Source organism: Macaca nemestrina, chromosome 3 (assembly GCF_043159975.1).
Source record: "Macaca nemestrina isolate mMacNem1 chromosome 3, mMacNem.hap1, whole genome shotgun sequence".
Taxonomy (NCBI): domain Eukaryota; kingdom Metazoa; phylum Chordata; class Mammalia; order Primates; family Cercopithecidae; genus Macaca; species Macaca nemestrina.
This window is the reverse complement of record NC_092127.1, coordinates 96544335-96569891: the sequence shown is the minus strand read 5'-3', so window position 1 is coordinate 96569891 and position 25557 is coordinate 96544335. Positions and strand designations below refer to the sequence as shown.

Genomic DNA, 25557 nt, shown 5'->3' with positions numbered 1-25557 from the left:
GAACTTTTGGGGAGCAACAAAGAATGTCCAGACAAAGGGAAGGCAAAGTTCAACTTTATTACTAATAAAAATTGGATTAGATGACTTGGGGACATTGTTTAGAATAACAAGCAAAGCAAGCCTCTTAATTCTTCCCTTTGGAATGATATAGACTGAACTCACCCATCTCAGGCATAGCTGAACAATTCCAGTCTTCTCCTCTTTCAGTCACCTTTGGTTGCTCCAATGATTTTACCAAAGGTAGATCAGAATGTGTGTTTCGGTGAGCAGATTTGCTCACATAAGTGAAACAATGAAATGGGGGCAAGCAAGAGGCAGCTACAACACACCTACTTGCTTATTTCTTTGAAATCACTATATGATAAATCATTCTTCCTTTTTTGGTGGGTAGGGAGCAAGGCTAAGAGGACATAATTTTTTTCCTTCAAAATTCTTTCCCTTTATGGAACTTAGAATAGGGTGATTACCAATTATAGCTTAATAATCTAAGAAGGACTTAACTTTGTTCCCGGAATGCACCTGCATTGGGTAATCTGTGTAAAACACAACACATCATATAATTCTTTATATGAAAATTTTTATAATGTGTTTCGAATTTTTTTGGTGGTATAATCTGTCTTTGATAGCATAGGGAAAGATAATTCTTATAAAAGCTGAAGAATGATGGTTTAATGTATTGAACAGAATATACCATGAGCAAAACTTATTGATTTGGATAAGTCTCTACCTCATTTCTTTAGGAGAATGTCATTTATGACTCCTCTTGCATTTGTATACCTTCATAATTCTCAGTAACATAGAAATTTGATTTATAGGTATTTTTTATAAAATATCTATATATTTTACATAAAATATTTTGATGCATCTCACTTATTTTTAATTGCATAAATTATATTGACCTTTACATCTATTATTAATGACAAACCTCCCCAACTTCCCAAATCTTTAACTTTTCTTTGTTTTTTTTGTTTATTTAGACAGAGTCTTTTTCTGTCGCCCAGGCTGGAGTACAGTGGTGCAATCTCGGCTCACTGCAACTTCCGCATCTGGGTTGAAGCGATTCTCCTGCCTCAGCCTACCGAGTAGCTGGGACTACAGGCATGTGCCACCATGCCCAACTAATTTTTTGTATTTTTAGTAGAGATGGTGTTTCACCATGTTAGCCAGGATGGTCTCGATCTCCTGACCTGGTGATCCGCCCACCTTGGCCTCCCAAAGTGCTGGGATTACAGGCGTGAGCTGCTGTGCCCAGCCTATCATTAACATTTTAATTTATCTCAGAATCATAGTATCAGGATATCTTGAAAGATTTGGCCAAATATGTTTCTGCAACATATTCAACAACATTATGTTAAACATGAAAAACATGAAAATCACATAGATATGTATATATTGAGAGACTAAAGGGAGCAGAAAAGCAAGGTACTGATAATACAGAGGGTCATTGTTCCTAGAATGGAAATAGCTGAGATTGCAAAGGGGCAATTAGGTAGATGTCATGCTGTTAACATAATTTTATATACATATACACATAATGTGTTCATTTATGAGTGGCAGTAAACCTATAGTGATGCAGTCTATAAGAAAGATGACACAGAGGAATTGAGTAATATGATTTAGAAAATAACAAATAATCTGTTATAAAGTAATAATTATCACATTAAATCTGCCTTTCATATTTTTTCAAGCCCTTTGAAATGTACAAGGTTCTGCTCCAAGTATAAAGCTTGCTGAAGAACATTTTTTTCAACTTTAGAGACAAAATGTAAAAACAATTGATAAGTTCTCATTTCAGAAAGTTTATGTTAGTGACATGAAAACATGTCAGTAAATGCAGTGTTAACAATTTAATTGAGTAATTTTCCTGTCATCATGACTCCTGGGTAACGTCAAGCTGTTTACAGCTAATATAATTTTTGGTAGAATAAAAATTATCCATTGGACATTTTTCATTTCACCTTATGCAAAATATTTTATTATAGTTGACAAGTTTTCAAAAAGAGATTATAATGAAAGTAGTTATTCTATCAGTAACTGCTCAGATAAATGACCTGCCTATATAAATATTTTTCTCAATCTCTGAATAGAATCCCAATCAGGAGTATTGGGATTACATGTAATCCAACTTCTAGCTCTATCATTATGTATTTGTGTCATGTCAGACATTATTTCTTACTGGTTGGTCCTCAGTTTTCTCACTTCTTGTCCTTAGCTTTGAACCAATCAAGTTATGGTACATTGTGTTTATTGCTTGTCACTAAAGGCAACTATAATAAAATATTTTGCATAAGGTATTTTGCATAATAGAATGTATTACAGTTGTTCAATAAAATTAACTGATTAAAATGCAGGGAATATTTTTCAAAAAGAGAAGGATGATTTTGAGGGTGGGATCCAGTTGTGAGAGTTGCATGAGTTTGGAGGAAGAAATACCATAAAATATTAAATAAAGGAGGTTCTTGAATGCCAAGTTGAGGAGTGTGAATATATTTAATATCTGTAGGGTATGGAAGGCAGTTTCCCTCACTGAGTGAATATAAAAGGCCATATTAACCCATGAGAGTTATCTGCAGTTAGCATTTGTGTTGAAGTAAAGTTGCACTAAATGTATGTAGGGTTATAGGAGGATGATTCAGATCATATGAAACTGTGAAGGGAGAAGAACATATCAGGATGAAAGAAGTAATTTAAGAGTCAAAGCTACAGATATTTCAAGTAATACTTAGGAGAAAAAGAAGCTTAACTTCAATTTCATTGAGGATAGTGAAAATCCATCTCAGTAGTGTTCAGGATGATACCAGATTGCAAAAGAAATGGAAGGAAGAGATAGTGAGAAATATGAAGGCAGCTGGCATACATCATATCTTCTAGGGGTCTGGCAATGAAGAAAAATAGAGAAAAACTTCCTAAAATATTGGGATGAAATTTACTTAATTGCATTTTGGCATGTTCTCGAGGCTTTTTAACTTCTCGTCTGTAGTTTGTCAGAAGTAAAGACAGTTTTTCACATTTCCTGTCTTTTCAAATTTGGCTTCCAAGCCATGTTGAGGATGGAGTTATCTTCAAATTTCAGGGGTGTGATGTTGCATATTGGACCACAGATGCTCCTCAATTCTGTGAGGATTTTTCATTATTTTGATTTCTTTTTTCCTATAAAAGTTTGCATTTCACCCTTCTCATTTTTCCCTCACTTGTTAGAGGCTGCCACAGTGAGCTCTAAATTCTCTGGCAGATGGTACTCAAGGATGACTTTGAGAGGATTCCTAGGTTACAAAGACATATACCTTTTCCCTGCCTCCTTGTTATTTGGCTTCTCTTACCCATGACAATGGGCCCTGGAGGAGACCCAAATCTAATCTGAGATGTAATCTCCAGGGAAAACTGAACCATTGGGGAAGGCTCAGTGGTGGACAACCTATGTCCTAAGGTAAGAAAGAGGGCCACTAGCATAAAAACAATTTGAACAGAACTTCCTTGACAAGCCAACAAATTCTAATAACAAAAGGCAAAGGAAAAAGGTCCCTATAGATGGTAAGGATTTTCCAAAGCCTAATTCTTATTTTTTATATCCTTCTTTGTGTGGTCAAATGTTGATTCTTCCTTTACCAGATACAAACAAGGGCTTAATTTAAAATTTGAAATCAAATTTTAGAGACATAAACTATAAATAAACACATTTGCCTTTCAAAATTTTAGAACATTATCCTAGTTAATTCAAAATTTTATTTGAGATGAAAGGCAATTTAAGCAGATTTTCATTGGATCATTTATTATTATTATTATTATTTGCAGTATATTAGTTAACTACTGTTATATAACAAATTACCCCAAAACTTAATGGCTTAAAACATCAAACATATATTAGCTCATAGTTTTTGTGGGTTAGGAATCTGGGTGCTGTACGCCTAGTGCTCAGGGTCCTTCACAAGATTGCTATCAAGTTGTCAACCAAGGATGTAGTCATCTGAAGGCTCAAATTAGTATCAAATTCCAAGCTCACTCACTTGGTTCAAGTTTTTGACATCTGCTTGCTGGAGACCACTTGTTTGCCTTGTAGGCCTCTCCAGAGTAGTTTACAACATAGTAATGGTCTCTCTAGATAGTAGGAGCAAGCCCCAGAAGCACATTTGCATATTCTAATTATTAGATACAAATCAATAGGCTCGAGGGGAGAGGATTACACAAGGACATGGATACTGGGGGGTGGGATCATGGGAAACCATTTTACATGCTGCGTACCACTCATGTAATATCCTAGTATAATAAAATCATCAGCTCTTACTAATGAGGAAATTTTACCTTTTAGTTTTCATTCATAAAACATTCATTGCCCAAAAGAGAAAATGATGCAGAATTTTAATTTTATAAGGAGAAAGCATAAAAAAAAAATAAGACTTGTGGAAGTGTTCTCTTTTGCCCCTTCTTGGTTTTTGTTTGCCAAAAAATATGAAAAATTTTCTGCAGTAAAAGATTAAAATATTAACAAAATTATATATAGCTTTTACTATTTTTAAATGCAAAAATTCATTTGTGTTTCCTACATAAGTAACAAGATTAAAAAATTCTACTATAGACACTTGTAAACACAAAAATTAATATTTAAAATGTATTAAATAAAATATTTTATATTTTCAAAATTTTAATTTTATAATGATTTGATATTTTATACTTAAGCTAGTAATGACATTGGCTTTTTTGATCAGGAAACAGGAATAAGAAATATTAAAGACATGGAAAATTATGAATGGTTCCACAAATAAAACATAAATTTAACTTCTCAGTATATCCTAACACATACATTTTTTCTTCTAAAATGGAAGTAAATTGCAACCAAATAAGGCCTTATATTTGTGTATTAGATATTTTAATACTTTACTGCAGAAATATATACACACACACACACACACATATATATGTTATACACACACATAGAACAAAATGTCAATTTCCTATACTTCTAGCGAACAGAAATGTATATTTATATATAGCATCATAAATTTATAGAAGGGCCTTGGACATCCTCTAGTCCTATGTTTGTACTGTGTATCTAACTAAAATGAAACACGAAGGCATCAAGTGAAATGCTGAAGGCTACAACTAAGTAGCCGAAGTAAATCCAAAATATAAATATTCACTTTAAGTACATGCATGCTTACTACACTTTTAAAAAAGCTTTTATCTCTTGACATTATTGAGATATTCTGCAGATACTTTGCATAGAATCACAGGGCCAGAATAATTTTTAATTTTATTTACTTAGTCTATGTCTTGTCATCACAAATCTGAAAATGGAGCTAAAAATCACAGCCCGTAGGATTCATCCATTCTATTTTTGGAGCCAATGAAGTTTCTTGTATTTGGCCAGCCCTCTCTCAAATGCTCGAAATTGGATAACATTGTTCCTGTGAGGGGAGGTCGAATATCACAGAGGTTATCTTATAAAACTTCATCGTTTTTACAATGCCATGATATATAGACACTTAGATGGGGAGTTTGGAAGAGTAAAATAAAGGTCAATTAGAAAGCTATGCACATGTTCATGTAAAAGATGATGGTGACATTGACTGAGGTTATAATCATAGGGATGAAAAGGCTATTTTTTGAAAATGTCATTCTCCTAATCAAAAAACTTCAGTACTATCCCATTCACATTTTTTAAAGGCCAAACTTCTAAATTGAACTTTCATAAATGTTGTTGAGCATTTGCAGTACTTTTCTTTCATAGAAAAAGAAGCACTATTTTTCTTATAGTAAATGCAAGAAGCTTTTAATCCACTCAAAATTCACTCCACCTGAAATTCACTCTACCTTCCATTCTTTAAAAATATAATCCTTTCTGGCCGGGCGCGGTGGCTCACGCCTGTAATCCCAGCACTTTGGGAGGCCGAGGCGGGCGGATCACAAGGTCAGGAGATCGAGACCACGGTGAAACCCCGTCTCTACTAAAAATACAAAAAATTAGCCGGGCGCGGTGGCGGGCGCCTGTAGTCCCAGCTACTCAGGAGGCTGAGGCAGGAGAATGGCGTAAACCCAGGAGGCGGAGCTTGCAGTGAGCCGAGATCTCGCCACTGCACTCCAGCCTGGGCGACAGAGCGAGACTCCGTCTCAAAAAAAAAAAAAAAAAAAAAAAAAATATATATATATATATATATATATATATAATCCTTTCTTCAAGTCCCTGCTCAAATCCCTCCTTCTCCAACAAGACATCCCTGGTGAGCCCAGCTGCTTTTATTCCTCCTATCTCTAATCTCTTCAATATTTCTTTGTTTTGTTGTGTTTTTATCAAAGGCACCAACAGATGCTGCCTTTTATGACTGTTGGGGTTATCTATCCGTGAACCACTAGATCATGCTTTGCAAGGCATTGTATTCCCTGTGTCCAGCACTGAGCTTTGCACCAAGGGCACGTTTCGTAAATATTTTTTTGTAAGATAAATGGAAATAATGAATTCATTACTACAGTTGATGGTGCCCTCAGAGCAACTGATCTCAGATATATTTGTGACTGAGGTCAACAAAAGATGAGACAATGACCGGTTTTATATCTCTTAAAAGTTGAGTCAAACCTTTAATAAATTTACTGTGACTGGAAACCTATTCCGTATTTATTTCACTATTAACTCCTTTCCAGTTTTCAGCATAATTTATATGCACCTTACTCTATGAAAACTTCTAAGAACAGTTTGCCTGTTCATTATTTAGGCCAATTTCTATAACCTAAAAGTAAATGATTCCTATTTTGCTTAATTTAATTTTATTATATATCAACCATTTGATAAATATACATAAATACTTTCATAGTTATGTTATATAACATTTACTAATATATATTTAAAGCACATATATATTTGTATAGTTGCTGTGCAAACATCAGACTATCAAATATTGATAAATTGGTTATTGATAGAAAATCCAGTCTCTACATTTGAGAAAGAGATTTTTTCCTTTTAATTACAGATGGAGTATCCCTTATCTGAAATGCTTGAGACAAGAAGTGTTTCAGATTTTGGATTTTTTCAGATTGTGGGATATTTGCATTATACTTAGGTTCAGTATTCCTAATCCAAAATTCCTCAGTGAGTACTTCCTTTGAGCATGATATTGGTGATCAAAAAGTTTCAAATTTTGGAACATTTTGGATTTTGGAGTTTTGGATTTGACATGCACAACCTGTATTATTTTCTTATTAATTTTACCACTTTATTGTCTTCCACAGTCAAAGAAAGGTATGAGTCAAAGATACCAAACTTAGAGGGAAGAAAATCCCATTAAGGCTACTGTCTATGCATAAACAGAGGAAATATGAAATATCTCCACCTAATTTATTACAAATTTACATATTAAAACATGGACAAACTCCCCTTTTCTAAACTGGCAACTATAGTTCCACTCAAGTGACAGGTTTGTGTACAAATAAGAGGATAAGCTGTTAAAAGTTACTGAACACTGAGACCAAATCATAACTCAGGATTGCAAAGTGCTCATAAATGTGGAGAAATATGGTCATTGCCTAATAATTAATTTTAATTTTTTACCAAAATTTGGCTGCTTATAATTTCATTAAAAGTCATGAACCAAATCAGTATAATTCTTAATTTGCTCTGAAAGGCATTTTCTTTACATTTTCCTAACATCTGTATTATTAAAATATCTTTGGCCTTATATCATTACTAAGTAAATGAGATATTTGAAGGAAATGACATTTTAGGAGTTCTAAATGAGGGACAGATCTCCTCCATATTCCATAATCCAAAACGGTGCCTTTTTGAGGAAGGATAAAAGTGGAGAAGAAAGGAGACGGGAACGTACTTGATGAGATGCAGATGGATTCATAGTGTGGACTGATAGTAAGTACCAAATCAAATTCTTATTCACGTGCGTTTGAGATAGCCTCCCGTTAGAACCCCTTTCCTCTCTTTCCATCCTACATACTTAGCATGGCAGACGGTAGGCAGATGCCAGGTGTATTTTATTATGAGGTCAATGAGTAACAATTCTGTTCCTCTCTCTTTTGAAGCCTCTTATAATATAGCTACACTGTTATAAAGCAACAATATTTTATTCTTTTCCCTAGCCCACGTCCTGAACGTTAAGCAAGAGGGGAGAATGAATAATTACATTAAGGATGAACTGCAAAATACTAAAGGCTCTTATAATAGTGTTTAATCCTTTATTGATCAGTGTTTCACAAAGGTGCATTGGTCATTACCAACACTGTGTCTTTGGTTAGATCCATTTACCTGCCTGGAACATCCTCTCATTTCTCATTTATCTCACTTACATCCTACTGATATTTCCAGAACTTGTTGAAGTCCACTTTCTACATAAAACTTTCTATTTCTTTTTTTTCTTAAGACAGAGTGTCACTCTTGTCGCCCAGGCTGGAGTGCAATGGCAGGATCTCAGCTCACTGCAACCTCTGCCTCCCGGGTTTAAGCGTTTCTCCTGCCTCAGTCTCCCGAGTGGCTGGGATTACAGGCACCTGCCACCACGTCCAGCTAATTTTTTTTATATATATTTTGTAGAGACGGGGTTTCACCATGTTTGTCAGGCTGGTCTCCAACTCCTGAGCTCAGGTGATCCACCCACCTCAGCCTCCCGAAGTGCTGGGATTACAGGTGTGAGCCAAGGCACCCGGCTGCTTTCTAATTTTTTAATCTACTTTAGGTGAATCACCTCCTCCTTCTAAATCTTCCCGAATATTGCCTATACCTTGTGATAGAGACAGCAAAGTACAACACAGTCTTTCCCAAAATATCTTTTTAATATCCTTATTTGAAAGGAAATGTTGAAGACTTAAAAACTATATTGATGTATGGAAGTCTTTGAAAAGTCCTTGAGTAAATGAAGAAGTTTAACTTTTTAAAACTGAACATTTCTTAAACTTCTACAATTGCATCTTTATTTCATGTAATAACCTTCTTGCAAAATACACTGGAGAAATAGAAATACATACAGGTTTGGGGCCAGACAGACTTGAGTTTAAACCTTACTTCCATGGCTTAATAAACAATCTCATTACATTTACTTAAATCACTTTGAGCTTCTGTTTTTGCATTAGGCAAAAAGAAATGTTTCATATGAGTAGGTATTCCAAAATATGCTTCTTTTATATTGTTTCTCCACAGGCCCTGACATTCAATTGTTTTATGCAGTTTAGTGTGTTTTCTTCTAGGGAGCAGGAAATATGTTGTGTGTGTCTTTTAAATAATAAGTACAATCTTGCACATGCTAGGTGTGGGATAAATTATTTCTGCCTGAGTAAAACTTTATAGTGTGGCTACATCGTTTAGCATTTCTGATGTAGAAGATATACAACTTTTAGATTCATTGACAAAAAAATTTGTATTAGTTCTAATTTTGAATGTCCGATGTCATTATTCTCTAACATTAACCATACATTTGAGAGTTGGTGGATTGTTGGGTTGTCTGTGTAATTTCACGAGTATATTCAATCTCAGTTATTCCCCATGCTGAAACTGCCTTATCATTATTGTTACTGCTAATACATATCAGAAGACCACACTATTCTGGTGGTGCTGTGACTATGACAATTTCATAATTCAAGATATTTATAAAATCACATTATGGGAGGATTCCTTAAATAGTGGACTCTCTTTAATTGGCATACTCACATCTACAAATAAATAACTTCATTTTAGCCAGATATGTACTCTTTATCTCTGAGAAAGTTTGGATTGTAGTTTTGAAAGATGATTCCTTTTGGTTTTGAATTCATTTCTTACAATTAGTCTAATGATCCATTCTTTCCTGGAGGGCTTAATTTGTGAGTTCTCTCCTCCGTAACAACATGAAATCTCCTTGAAAAGAACAAGTTCAGTTTATTTAGACTGAGGCCATTGCAATAAAGAACAAAGTTCAGTTTGTGCTCTTCTCTAAGTGCCATAGATGAAATTATTCTGATTTTCCCCAAGGTTAATGGGCACAGGGTGACATTTCAATGATATTGTAATAATCTAATAATTTCCAGTGCTAATTAGTACAATCCCAAACCATGGGTGAACATAATTAAAAACTTTTTCTCTGTTTGAGGGTAAGTACCATAACTTCACAACTAATCTAATGGTAAGTGCTTCATTATAGTTTATGCAAACATTGAATTTTACTATAAATATTTGGATAAATTATATTCCAAGCAGTACTAACAGTCAACTCTCATTTTTTCTGCATTGCCCGCATTAGGTACAGCCCCCACACACAGATGAGTGAGGAGCTGCTATGTCCCCTGTGCCCAGCAGGCCAGACCTAGAAACATGAAGGAACATAGATGGGCAATGAGTATAACGAGAAGAACCTGGACTTTGGAGACTAACCTGGATTTGAATCTTGGCTCTCCAAACCACAATTTATTCATCCATGGTGCCCGCCTCACAAAATTTTAGTAAAAATTCAATATATCTTTACTAAGGATATATTAAAATATGTAATCATTTTACATACATCATGTATATGTAAAATGCCTGGCAGAGTGCCCTGATGCTAACAGTTCTCATATATATAGTTCCCTTTTACCATGAAATTTTACTACAGAATCACTTTACAGTCTTATATTTATCAATAATAAGTAATGTAAGTATACTATTTATAGTTCTAAATTACACAGGCCCACTCTTTTGCTCACAGAGTCAGCTGCATATTTGATAGACTCTTTTCCCCATGACTTTGAAACTGCCTCATGAGTGGCAGTGGCCTTTGTGGAGTAAGTATTATCAGAGCGATTTGGGGAAGGATTAAATTGTAATCTCTCCACTGTGCTCCCCCTTTCTAGTTTAATGGTTTAAAAAATGGTTTAATGGTTATTAGGATTATGTGCTAATAATATTAGTTAAGCTTTTAGAAAGTTTGGAAAGTGAAAAGCTGCTAAGGAATGGAATGAGTTCTTTATGTCCTCAGCTAGAAGCTCTTTTCCCCTCCACTACTTGTTTGTGGTATCCTTCAAGAGCTAGTAAGCTTATTAACTTTTCTGCCTCAATAATGTCTGCATAATATATAAACTAAAGAAGCACTGAGCTGGAAAATTGATTTTATGCTTATAATGCTTGAAAATTTCTACCAAGCCTAATAATATTACTATTTTTTTCTCTAAGAGCTACTATTTTCCCTTGCAAAAATAGCAGGAGAGGATTATGTATAGTTCTAATTTTACCACCCTTCTCCCGAATACAATTCTACTAGAAACACTTAATGCTTTTTTCTTTTTTATTCTTTAATGATTGCCTAGTATATTGTCTCAGTATTATAAATCTCTTTCCTTACCAGATTTTCAGTATATGACTAATGAGGGAAGCCAGTCAACTCAGATAATTTTTTATTTCTGAGATTTATGTAAAGTTAATTATATCTTAAATACAATTGTGTCAAATTAGTCAGATATTTTTCTTTATCTTCCTTCTAGTTCCAACCTACTCAATTATCTTTACTTCTCTCTATACCTTCTCATGAACCCTAGTGTTGAGCTAAATGAAAGACCTATCAGTGCGCACTCCATACATTATCTACTTCCATGACTTTTCTTACGTTGTTCCTTTCTCAATTTGTCCTTTCTTTACTCTTTACATGTCTTCTACCTATTCTTCAACGTTCTACTAAAACGATATTCTTCCACATAACATTCTTTCATCTATCTATGATTTCTGAATCTCTTTTAATCTTTATAATATTTAATTCAAATACATGGATTATGTCACATTTTATTACATATTTGGAAACTCATGAGTCTGTCTTAACCTTAGTCCTAGTCTATACACCAAATGAAATAAGAAACTATGTCTATATTATTTAATACTTAGGTTTTCATCCACATGGGGAAAAATAAAACTCTAAGAATCAAACAAAAAATTATTTTAAATAAGGCTAACTTTAATTATATCATAGTCATGCCCCTATGAACTTAACGTAATAAAATTAATTAATCACTAGTATGTACAGATAAATATAAGGTATGAAAGCTGATTTAAAAAAAAAAAAAGAACACTGTTGCCCCTGAGGGACAAAATTTTAGTGGAGAAGAAAGACATGTAAGCATTATATTAGTACAAATCAAGGTTGATAGACACTTAAACAAGTACAAACAGAGCACTTGATAATATCGAGAGGAGAGATCATTTCATCTTAAAATTCATGATAATATAAAGCATTCCTTTTTAAATGAAATTGAAGAAGGTCATCTCTTTAGAGAGTAGAAGGGTTTCTATCCCTCATCAGTATTGAGAACAATACAGTTTTAAAAATAAAGAAATATAAATTTAACATCTAAAAGAATCTCAAGTGCTCGCTTTGGCAGCACATATACTAAAAGAGTCTCAAACATTCCTAAGGCAAATGTTTCCGTTAAAGGGGGTTAACCAGTCTATTTAAAATGCAAACACTTCTTTGTGAAGCATGTTGAAATTAAAAATAATAAAGCCAAACTATCTGGAATTTCATATGTTTATAAAATATATATTTTCCTGCTATGAGGCCAAATATATTTTTTTCTTTCCAGTCCGAAAATATGCCCTGTATCATCAGTGTGGTTTGTAGGTCTGTTAATCAAAAGTGTGGGAGGTATCTCATGCCAGAATGCATTTACTGTTCCCCTATCAAGTGATCACCATTACAATATTGACTTTAGAATTATTAGCTTCTGTACCTGTATCTGACCTTAACTTTAACTACAAATGTAGGAAAAGTTTTGACAAGGCATACAGTTTTGACAAGTTATCTCACATTTCTGGGTCCTAATTTTATCTTTAAATGCTAATTATGTTACTTACTACTTTTGGATGATAATTTTGATAATATGTTGCATTAGAAAATTATTAGTTTTATAGTGATCGATTGATGAGGAAATTCTCTGAAAGTGATGCTTCTTTACAAGAAAAGCACTCAGGCTGGAAACAATATAAACATTATAAAAATATGGGAATTAACACTGTCAATTCATATTATTTTTCTTAGCATACTTTTAGTTTACTGAATTCATATGCTTGCTAGGAGCTAGAAGCTTTATATATATTCCCACTTTATATGACAATATAAGAGGATCAAACTATTACATCCCACAGGGGAAATATTTTAAAACTTTCACAATTTCAGGTTTTTCCCTTAACACAATTTCTTGATTACAGCATTTAAGCTATTATACTGCTATCTATCTATCTATTAAATTTTATCTACCTATTTATCTATCCATTTCTATAGCTAGACTATTATCTATTCAAGACTGGTATCTGACTTTAGTTTCTACTACTAGTTCCTAATGCAGTGGTACAGCGTGTGGCATGTGTACATACTCCTATGGTGTGTGCTAAGGAAAGAAATTAACAAGTTGTTTTCTCCCATGTTGTATAGTCCCAGTACTACTTGCTCTCAGACACTAGTGAATAATTTATTACTGTTCATAGTTTAAAGAATGCTGATAATTGAGTGTATTGGCTTGTTATTGCCATGTAACAAATTACCACAAACTTAATTTAAAACAGCCCATATTTATTAATTCACAGTTTTGCATGTTAGAAGTCTGGCACTGTGTGGTTCTCTCGTCAGGGTATCACAAAGAAGAAATCAAGTATTAGCTAGGTTAAGTTTACCTATGCAATCCCTATATCTTAGCTAGGAATATTTGGAAACAGTGGAGGTTCATGTATTCTTCGCTGACTATTTATGGTTTTGAAGGCCAAAGAGATTTCAATAAACTGTGTAGATATGCCTAGCAGCTGGCGCAAAATTTTTGGTGAAGTATTTCCTTAATTTGGGGAGGTATGTGTGATGCATGTTAAAATAAAAGTAAAAACTACTCAACGGAGAGCATCTCAAAATATGATTTTCATGCAAAGAAAATAAGCTAAAAATCTTTATTATTATTCAATTCAATGTGGAAAAATTTCTGGTTTTTTTTATTTTTAAAGATGGAAAATTATGCCACAGAGTCATTAATCTGCATAGCACGTAACTCTCTAATTGCATTTAGAGAAATAAAATAAAGTTTGCCAACAACGAAAAAGGGGGACCAGAAAATTTGTTGACAGCACATCCAATGAACACAGTTACGGACAATAGGATGCATGTTAAGCCTGACTGGATCTATTCATTCTCCTGTCAACAGCTGGCATGCCTCCTTCACAATTGCAGAAAAGCTACAGGAAGTTTCTCTGTTTGGCAAACAACATGTTGAGAAATTTTCTTGTCTCTCTATGCTCCTTACTGTACATTGAGATATTTTTCTAGAGAATAAGTGAAGAAATTATGCTATTACTGTAGAGTGACAAGTAATTTACACTATGTAAAGGAACAGTACAGATATTGTTTTAGTCACACTAAAAACAAATAATTGGAAGAATTTCTATGTAACTATGAAAACTAGAAATAAATGGTGCTAAAATGTGCGAAAGATGATGCGTTTTCAGGCACCTATTACAGAGTTTCACTCAAAGTATGACTAGTATGTGAAATGCTGGTACTCAGATGTGAATGATTTTCACTGCAATGGTTAGGTAGGAAAACTTACTATTAACAACTTTTGAATCTTATATCCCCGTTTCTGAAGAGCTGACCACTCTGGAGATTTGTTTCACTGTGATTAACATTGTACCACTCATTTACTTACTTGTCAGAGGTTTTATTCAGGTAGTATCTTTTTGTAAATAGTTACACCTTAAAAGTTTTAAAATGATCAAATTTTATTTGATTGTTTACTACTTCACTTTCAAAAAAAAGGTATTACAGAAAAGCAATACGTTGACATTAGTTTATGTTTGAAATAACCTGAAATACCACCAAAACTTAATGGATCAGATAACTTCTAGTTGACATTAGCAAGCTTTCTAATGATGTAATTTCTTCTTTTTAAAATTCCTTTATAATTCCCTCCGACTTTTTTAACTTCAAAATTATATTCTTCTCAAATAATAAAATATGTTGTTTTCTGCTACATATAAATGATTTATCTACACAGTAGTTTTTCTTATTTCTGAGTTAGATACCTGCTAGGCTTACATTTGCAACTTCTATAGAAAAATGTGCTTGCTTAGATTCACGGCATATTTGAATATCTATAGCATTACTGGACTGTGATGATTTCTGCTGCTTCGTTACATCTTCATTCAAGAAGGATATTTGGAATTTGTTAAATATTTGCTCTAATAAATCTAATTGCATTTAGATAAATAAAACAAAGTTTCATCGGGAAAATAGGATCCTAGAGCTTGCAGCTTTTCAGGACATTCTTTTCAAACTTTTAGTGATTTATAAAAGCATCTACAAGGTGAAGTCAAAGGCAGATAAACCTGAGATATGATCTCTTGCCAACAATTTTGGCTCAAGATCTTCGTATACATAGTTTAAATATTCTTTAGAAGTCTTACTACACTATTAATTTTATGATTGGTGATACCTTTTAAAATATTCAATCACATAATCATATTTTATCTATCTATTCAATGAACTTTTACTACTTACCTAATATGCAATGAACATATTTCTTTTTTTTTTTTTTTTTTTTTTTGAGACGGAGTCTCCCTCTGTCGCCCAGGCTGGAGTGCAGTGGCACGATCTCCGCTCACTGCAAGCTCTGCCTCCGGATTCAAGCCATTCTCCTGCTTCAGCCTCCGGAGTAGCTGGGACTACCGGCGTCCACCACCACGCCCGGCTAATGTTTTTGTATTTTTAATAGAGACGAGGTTTCACCATGTTAGCCCGGATGGTCTTGATTTCTTTGCATTGGTAATTCAGAGTTAACACAGCAAACAACACCTCTTGCCCTCATGGAAAGTGCATTTGAAAGAGAAGGAAATAATAAACAAGCGATATATAGTTAAGATATGTAATGTATCAGATGGCCATATAAACTATGAAGAAAAATAAATCAGGTATGGCAGAAAGGGATTGAAGGCAGAAGCTGCAGTTTTAAACAGGGTCATCAAGGAGGGTCTCACTAAGGTGAGCAAGACCTGAAGCAGTTGAGGAAGAAACTGTGTTTTTCTGTAAGAGAGAGAGCATTACAAGTAGAAGGAATAACAAGACCAGGACTGCAGAGATGAGAATACACTTTCTGTATTGCAGGAGCAACAAAAAGACTTGGGTAACTGGATGTCAGTGAGGAAGAGGCTGAATACTAGAATCTGAGGTCTGAAATTTAACAAAGGGTCTGATTACAGAAGACTCAATAAACCCTGGGAAGAGTTTGACTGTTTCTACAGGTGTGTCGAGATGCCATTCAAGGCTGCCCTGACATACGAAGAAACTTTTACAACAATCTTTTGTCTCCCCATGGTTTCTCTTAGTTTTTTGTTGGTTCCTCAGATATATGCTACCTCTATTCTTCTGAAGTTTCAGAGTATTTGATTTTGGTGGAGGAAATGAGGAACTCTACTAGTTTGTCTTCTTGTCAGAACTTGAAGTGCAAAATTTCATTAAAATATATATTTTTTCAGTTTTATTTCAAATTCGGGGGTATATGTGCAGGTTTGTTATATAGGTAAACTTGTGTCATGGGGGTTTGTTCTACAGATTATTTCGTTACCCAGGTATTAAGCCTAGTGCCCATTAGTTATGTTTTCCAATCCTCCCCCTCTTCCCACCCTCCACCCTCCAGTGTCTGTTGTTTCCTTCCATGTGTCCATGTGTTCTCATAATTTAGCTCCAACTTGTAAGTGAGAATGTGCTATATTTGGTTTTCTGTTCCTGCATTAGTTTACTAGAGATAACAGCTTCCAGCTCCATCCATTTTCCTGCAAATAATATGACCTTGTTCTTTACTATGGCTGCATAGTATTCCATGATGTATTTGTACCACATTTTCTTTCTTTTTTAAAATTCCCAACTTTTAAGTTAAATGGTAAAGGTGCAAGATGTGCAGGCTTGTTACACAGGTAAATGTGTACCATGGTGGTTTGGTGCACAGATCATCTTATCACCCAGGTGTTAAGCCAGCATCCATTATTCTTCCTGATGCTCTCTCTCCTCCCAACCCACACCCTCCAACAGGCCCCAGTGTATCTGGTTACCTGACATGTGTCCATGTGTTCTTATCATTTGGCTCCCACTTATAAGTGAGAACACATGGTATTTGGTTCTCTTTTTCTGAATTAGTTTGCTAAGGACTCCAGCTCCATCCATGTCCATGCAAATAACATGATCTCATTAATTTTTATGGCTGTATAGTATTCTACGGTGTACATGTACCACATTTTCTTTATCCTGTCTAATATTGATGGATGTTTAGGTTGATTCCAAGTCTTTGTTATTGTGAATAATGCTGCAATGAACATTCACATGTGTGTATATTTATAATAAAATGATTTATATTCCTTCAGGCATATACCCAGTAGTGAGAGTGTTGGGTTAAATGGTATTTCTGTCTCTAAGTCTTTGAGGAATCACCACATTGTCTTCCACAAGGATTGCTAACTTATACTCCTACCAACACTGTAAAAACACTCCTTTTTCTCCACAATCCTGCCAGTATCTGTTCTTTATTGACTTTTTAATAATATCTATTCTGAGTGGCGTGAGATGGTATCTCATTGTCGTTCTGATTCCTATTTCTCTAATAATCAGTGTGGTTGATCTTTTTTCATGTTTTTTGGCTACATGTATACCTTCTTTTGAGAAGTGTCTGTTCATGTCCAATGCCCACTTTTTAATGTTTTTTTTTTTTTTTCTTGTGAGTTTGTTTAAGTTCCTCATAGGTGCTGGATATTAGACCTTTGTCAGATGGATAAATTACAAAAATTTTCTCCCATTCTGTAGGTGGTATTTTTACTCTGTTGATACTTTCTTTTGCTGTGCAGAAGCACTTTAGTTTAATTAGATCCCATTTGTCAATTTTTGCTTTTGTTGCATAACTTTTGATGTTTTTTCATGAAATATTTGCCTATGCCTATGACCTGAAGGGTATTGCCTAGGTTTTCTTCAAGGGTTGGTTTAGTTTTCCATTTTCCATTTAAACTTTTAATCCATCTTGAGTTGATTTTCATATGTGGTGTAAGGAAGGGGTCCAGTTTCAATCTTCTGCACGTGGCTAGCTAGTTCTCCGAGCCCCATTTATTGAACAGGGAATGTTTTCCCCATTCCTTGTTTTTGTCCTTTTTAAAAGATCAGATGGTTATAGTTGTTCAGTCTTATTTCTGGGCTCTCTATTCTGTTTCATTGGTCTATGCGTCTGTTTCTGTAACCAGTACCATACTGTTTTGGTTACTGTAGCCTTGTAGTACAGTTTGAAGTGAAATAGCATGATGCCTTCAGGTTTGTTCTTTTTGCTTAGGATTGTCTTGGCTATTCGGGCTCTTTTTGGCTCCATATGAATTTTAAAATATCTTTTTCTAATTCTGTGAAGAATGCCAATGTGAGTTTAATGGGAATAACATTGAATCCATAAATTGCTTTGAGCAGTGTGGTCATTTTCATATTAATTATTCCTGTCCAGGAGCATGAAATGTTTTTCCATTTGTTTGTGTCATTTCTGATTTATTTGAGCAGGTGGTTTATAGTTTTTCTTGAAGAGATCCTTCACTTCCCTTGTTATCTCCTAGGTATTTTATTATTTTGGTGGCATTTCTGAATGGGAGCTTATTTGTGATTTGGTGTTGAGCTTGTCTGTTGTTGACATATAGGAATGCTACTGGTTTTTACATATTTATTTTTATCTTGAGACTTTGTTAAAGTTGTGTATCAGTTTAAGCAGCTTTTCGATTGAGATGATGGAGGTTTCTAGATATAGCATTATGTCATCTGCAAACAAAGATACTTTGACTTCCTGTCTTTGTATTTGAATGTCTTTATTTCTTTCTTTTGCCTGATTGCCCTGGCTAGAACTTCCAACACTATTTTGAATAGGAGTCTTGACAGTAGACAAGCTTGTCTTGTGCCGGTTTTACAAGGGGAGTGCTTCCAGTTTTTGCCACTCAGTATGATATTGGCTGTGGGTATGGCATAAATGGCTCTTATTATTTTGAGGTATGTTGCTTCAATACCTGGTTTATTGAGAGTTTTTAATATGAAGGGATGTTAAATTTTATTGAAGGCCTTTTCTGAATCTACTGAGATAATCACATGGATTTTGTTTTTAGTTCTGTTTATGTGATGAATCACATTTATTGATTTACATATGCTGAATCAGCCTTGCATCCTGAGGATTTGCATATGTTGAACCATCCTTGCATCCTACTTGATCATTGCAGATAAACTTTTTGATGTGCTGTTGGATTCGGTTTAGCAGTGTTTTGTTGAGTATTTTCACATAGATGTTCACCAATGATATTGGCCTGAAGTTTTCTTTTTTTCTTGTATCTCTACCAGGTTTTGGTGTCAGAATGATTATGGCCTCATAGAATGAGTTAAGGAGGATTCCTTCCTTTTCTTTCTTTTTTTTTTTTTTTTTTTTTTTTGGGAATAGTATCAGTAGGAATGGTACTGGCTCTTCTTTGTACCTCTGGTAGAATTCACCCATAAATCTATCTGGCCCTGGGCTATTTTTGGTTATTAGGCTATTTATTACTGCCTCAGTTTCAGAACTCATTATTGCCCTATTCAAGCATTCTGTTTCTTCCTGGTTCAGTGTTGGGAGACTGTATGTTTCCAGGAATTTGTTCCTTTCTTCTAGATTGTCCAGTTTATGTGAATAGAGATATTTATAGTATTCTCTGATGGTTGTTTGTATTTCTTTGGGGTCAGTGGTGATATCTCCCTTATCATTTCTGATTGCATTTATTGGAATATTATTTGTTTTCTTCTTTATTAGTCTAGCTATGAGTCTATTTTATTTTAATTTTTTAAAACAACTTCTGGATTTCAGTTTTTGAAGGGTTTTTCATGTCTCTGTCTCCTTCAGTTCTGCTCTGATCTTGATTACTTCTTATCTTCTGCTAGCATTGGGATTTGTTTGCTCTTAGTTCTCTAGTTCTTTTGTTGTGATGTTAGAATGTAAATTTGAGATCTTTCTAGCTGTTTGATATGGACATTTAGTACTATAAATTTCTCTCTTGACACTGCTTTAGCTGCATCCCAGTTAATCTGGTATGCTGTTTCTTTGTTGTCATTAGTTACAAAGAACTTGTTGGTTTCTACCTTAATTTCATTATTTACCCAAAAGTCATTCAGGAACAGGTTATTCAATTTCCATGTAGTTGTATGGTTTTGAGTGAATTTCTGAATCTTGAGTTCTAATTTTATTGCACTGTGGTCTGAGAGACTGTTTGTTATGATTTCAGTTCTCTTGCATTTGCTGAGGTGTGTTTTACTTCCAATTATGTGATTTATTTTAGATTAAGTGACATGTTCCACTGAGAAGAATGCACATTCTGTTGTTTTTAGGTAGAGAGTTCTGTAGATATCTATCAGGTCAACTGGATCCAGAGCTGAGTTCAGGTCCTGAGTATCCGTAAATTTACTGTCTCAATGATCTAGTATTGTCAGTGGGATGTGAAAGGCTCATACTATTACTTTGAAGAAGCCTAAGTCTCATGAAGGTCTCTAAGAACTTGCTTATGAATCTGGGTGCTCCTGTATTGGGTGCATGTATATTTAAGATAGTTAGCTGTTTTTGTTGAATTGAACCCTTTACCTTTATGTAATCCCCTTCTTTGTCTTTTGTTCTTTGTTGGTTTAAAGTCTGTTTTGTCAGAAACTAGGATTGCAACCCCTGCTTTTTTCCTGTTTTCTATTTCCTGGGTTAATATTCCTCCAAAGCCTATGTGTGTCTTTGTATGTGAGACAAGTCCCTTGAAGTAAGCATACGAATGGGTTTTAGTACTGTACCCAGCTTGCCATTCTTTGTCTTTTAAATGGGGCATTTATCCCATTTACATTTAAGGTTAGTATTTTTATGTGTGTTTTTGATCCTGTTATCATGATGCTATTATAACTGGCTATTTTGCAGACATGTTTATGTGGTTGCTATATAGTGTTAACTGGTCTGTACTTCATTTTTGTTGTTGTTATTGTTGTTGTTGTTGTTGTTGCTGTTTTAAGTGGCTGGTCCTTTCCATATTTAGTACTTCCTTCAGGAGCTCTTGTAACACAAGTCTGGTGACAACAAATTCCCTAAACATTTTCTTGTCTGAAAACGACCTCTTTCTCTTATGAAAGGATCTCCTCTCCTTTCTTTTTGAAGCTGAGTTTGTCCAGATATGAAATTCTATATTGGAAATTATTTTCTTTAAAATGTCACATTTTGCCCTCCAATCTCTTTGGGTTGTAGGGTTTCTTCTGAGAGGTCCACTGTTAGTCTGATGGGCTTCCCTTTGTCAGTCACCTGCCCTTTCTCTCTGGCTGCCCTTAACACTTTTTCTTTCATTTGACCTTGGAGAATTTGATGATTATGTGTCTTGTGGAGGATCTTCTTATGTAGTATCTTACTGGGGTTTTCTACATTTCCTGAATTTGAATGTTGGCCTTTCTTGCTAGGTTGGGGAAGTTCTTCTGATAATATCTTGAAGTATGTTTGTTAAATTGTTTCCATTGTCTTTATATCTTTTGGGTACCCCAATCAGTCATAGATTCTGTCTCTTTAGATAATCCCATATTTCCTGAAGGCTTTGTTCATTCCTTTTTCTCTGTTCTTGTCTGGCTGTCTTATCTCAGAAAGATAGTCTTCAAGTTCAGAAAGTCTTTCCTCCTCTTGACCTATTCTGCTATTAATCTTGTAATTGCAATGGGAAATTCTTGTAGTGTGCTTTTCAGCTTCATCAGGTTTGTTATGTTCCTCTATATTCTGGCTATTTTGCCTGTCAGCCCCTGTATTGTTTTACCATGATGTTTAGGATCTTTGCATTGGGTTACAACATGCTCCTTTAGCTCAGCAAAGGTTGTTTTTATCTGCATTTTGAAGCCTACTTCTGTCATTTCAGCCATGTCAGCCTCAGTCCCATTCTGAGACCTTGCTGGTGAGGTGGTTCAGTAATTTAGATGAAAAGGGACACTCTGGTTTTTTGAGTTTTCAGTGTTTTTGCAATGGTTCTTTCTCATATTTGTGGGCTTATCTACCTATGATCTTTGATTTTGCTTACTTTTGGATGGGTTTTTTTGTGGGTTTTGTTGTTGCTTGCTTTTCTGTTTGTTTGTTTTAGCATTGCTGCAGCTTGCTGTGGGTCAGCTCTAGACCCTAGTCACCTCATTTTTTCCCATACCTGGAGGTATCAACAGTAAAGACTGCAAAACAGCAAATATGGCAGCCTGTCCCTTCCTCTGGAAGCTCTATTCCGGGGGATACTGACTGGTTGCCCGCCTGCACCCACCTGTAGAAGGTGGCTAGAGACCTTGGCCTTCAGCTCCCAATCATTTAGGGCTCTCCAAGACCCACAGTCTGGACCAGCTGAGCTATTTGAACAGCCAAGGTGGTGGCCACCTCCGTTGTTCTCAAGACACTCTCTCCTAGAGAGAAATTAGAACTGTTGACTGTTGAACATGGACAGGGTGGACAGAAGCCCTGGCTGGAAGGACACTCCCATGAGGAGGAGTGGATCAGAGCCCCCCCTTAAGGAAGACAAACAGCCCTGCCATACTGAGGAACCACCTCTGCCCATTGACTTGGACTCTCCAAAGTCTACAGGCTGGAATGGCTGAGTTGTCTAAACAACCAAGGTGGAGATCTGCCTTTCCCCCAGGGCACTCTGTCCCAGAGATAAATCAGTGATCTATTTATAGAATATATGCAGGCAGACATGACTGGAGACCCCAGCTAGGAGGTCCCACCCACTGAGAAGGAATGGACCAAGGTCCTGCTTACTGAAGCACTCCAGCCACAGTTTGGCAAAGCAGCTGTACTGCACTGTTGGAACCCTTCCTTTTCCAGACCATTCGTACTCTCCAAAACACAGAAGCTGGAATGGCTGACTGAACTAAACAGTAGATATGGTGATCTGACCCCTCCCTTCCTCCATCTCCTCTCAGGCAGGCTGCACCCTGTTGCTGGTGGATGTTCTGGATTCCAAGCCAGTGGGTCTTATCCTGTGACATGCTATGGAATTTGGGCCTGAAGACTGGCACTGCTTGGGTCCCTGGATTGAGCCCCCTTCCTAGGGGTATCTCCTAGGAAGTACCTCCTGTCTTGCTTGAGCTGCAGACACCATTGCCAGGGTTCCTGGGGCTGGAGTATGTAAAGCTCCTAGATCTCTGCATGTGCCTGAGCATCTGGTCTCCTGAGACTTTGCCCAGCTTAGTGTGTCAGACCCTAGTGGTGTGGGCCCACGAAGGGACCTCCTGATCCATGGTTTGCAAAGCTCTGTGGTAGATGTGTGGTTTCCCAGGATCACACAATCACTCACTGCTTCCCTTGGCTGGGGTTGGAGATCCCTTGACTCTGTTGCTCCTGGATGGGTTGTTGCTCTTGGGTGTGCCATTTTCCCACTCTGCTTTTCTTCATTCTGGGTCTGGGATCTGTTCTAGCCCCTTTTCTTTCCATTTGGGCTATTTTTTAATATGATAACATTTTCTCTCAGATTTTTAATTTCCAAAGGTACCTTGTTGACTCTCAAGTATATATCTCCAATTCAGACATCTTTCTCTTAAGCTCCATTTTTTACATATGTTAATTGCCAACTTAAATTTTCCACTTTGATTTTAATAGGTTTTAGAAACATAACATATTCAAAGGGGAACTGTTGATTTACCTCTCATTACTCTCTGTTATCAGTTTCTGTAAAATGGGATCTTCATTGACTCAGTGATCAGGGGACTGGAAGTTTCTATGTGGCTGAAGAACAGATGTAACAGAATGAATCTTGAAAAAAAGACTGTGTAGAATGTTAGATAATAGATTTCAAGATTTCTCATATAGAGTACAGGGGATGTCAGGGACCTGTTATTGGTTGTGGGTTTCATGGAGGTATAAACATTGGGATTAAGAAAAATGAGATTGAGTTGTTACTAAGGTCGATAAGTCAACTGTTATCACCAAGGATGATGGTAGGACTTGGGACAGAGAGAAAGATTTTGAACCAGGTTTCAATTTATAAAATGAATTTAGTCATCTGGCCAGGAGGTAGTCAGTGACAGTGATGAGAAGGATCAGAGGGTAGGACAGTTAAATGGCAAGGGATTCAGAAGAGATGATTTTACTCCATATTGGATAATTAATGGTTTGACATTGTTTTTAAGGAGCTAAGCAATAATAACTGGTTGTAACAGGACTTGATATGTGAAAAAATAAATCTCCAGTTGAATGGACTACAGGAAGTGCAAGGTCCTCTACAGAAAGCTAGAATTTAATAAAAGCTAAGATTCTTCTATAAAGAAGTTGAGTGCATATATATTTAGGATAGTTAGCTCTTCTTGTTGAATTAATCCCTTTACCATTATGCAATGGCCTTTTTTGCCTCTTTTGATCTTTGATGGTTTAAAGTCTGTTTTATCAGAGACTAGGATTGCAACCCCTGCTTTTTTTTGTTCTCCATTTGCTTGGTAGATCTTCCTCCATCCCTTTATTTTGAGCCTATGTGTGTCTCTGCATGTGAGATGGGTCTCCTGAATACAGCAAACTGATGGGTCTTGACTCTTTATCCAATTTGCCAGTCTGTGTCTTTCAATTGGACCATTTAACCCATTTACATTTAAGGTTAATATTGTTATATGTGAACTTGATCCTGTCATTATGATGTTAGCTGGTTATTTTGCTCATTAGTTGATGCAGTTTCTTCCTAGCATTGATGGTCTCTACAATTTGGCATGTTTTTGCAGTGACTGGCACCAGTTTTTCCTTTCCATGTTTAGTGCTTCCTCCAGGGTCTCTTGTAGGGCAGGCCTGGTGGTGACAAAATCTCTCAGCATTTGCTTGTCTGTAAAGGATTTTATTTCTCCTTCACTTGTGAAGCTTAGTTTGGTTGGATGTGAAATTCTGAGTTGAAAATTCTTTTTTTTTTTTTTTTTTTTTTTTTGAGACGGAGTCTCGCTCTGTCGCCCAGGCTGGAGTGCAGTGGCCAGATCTCAGCTCACTGCAAGCTCCGCCTCCCGGGTTCCCGCCATTCTCCTGCCTCAGCCTCCCGAGTAGCTGGGACCACAGGCGCCGCCACCTCGCCCGGCTAATTTTTTGTGTTTTTAGTAGAGACGGGGTTTCGCTGTGTTAGCCAGGATGGTCTCGATCTCCTGACCTTGTGATCCGCCCGTCTCGGCCTCCCAAAGTGCTGGGATTACAGGCTTGAGCCACCGCGCCCGGCCTTCTTTAAGAATGTTGAATATTGGCCCCCACTCTCTTCCGGCTTATAGAGTTTCTGCCGAGATATCAGCTGGGTTGATCTCTGATGGAAGCGAGATATCAGCTGGGTTGATCTCTGATGGGCTTCCCTTTGTGGGTAACCCGACCTTTCTCTCTGGCTGCCCTTAACATTTTTTCCTTCATTTCAACTTTGGTGAATCTGACAATTATGTGTCTTGGAGTTGCTCTTCTCGAGGAGTATCTTTGTGGCGTTCTCTGTATTTCCTGAGTTTGAATGTTGGCTTGCCTTGCTAGGTTAGGGAAGTTCTCCTGGATAATATTCTGCAGAGTGTTTTTCAACTTGGTTCCATTCTCCCCATCACTTTCAGGTACACCAATCAGGCATAGATTTGGTATTTTCACATT

The 25557-nt window shown here is 36.0% G+C and overlaps 1 protein-coding gene across 3 annotated transcripts in view; it reads left to right on the top strand.

Moving 5' to 3' along the window:
• Positions 1–25557, top strand: part of LOC105479619 (glutamate ionotropic receptor delta type subunit 2) — a 1566744-nt gene that overhangs the window by 252090 nt on the left and 1289097 nt on the right. The gene's annotated exons all lie outside the window — the stretch shown is intronic.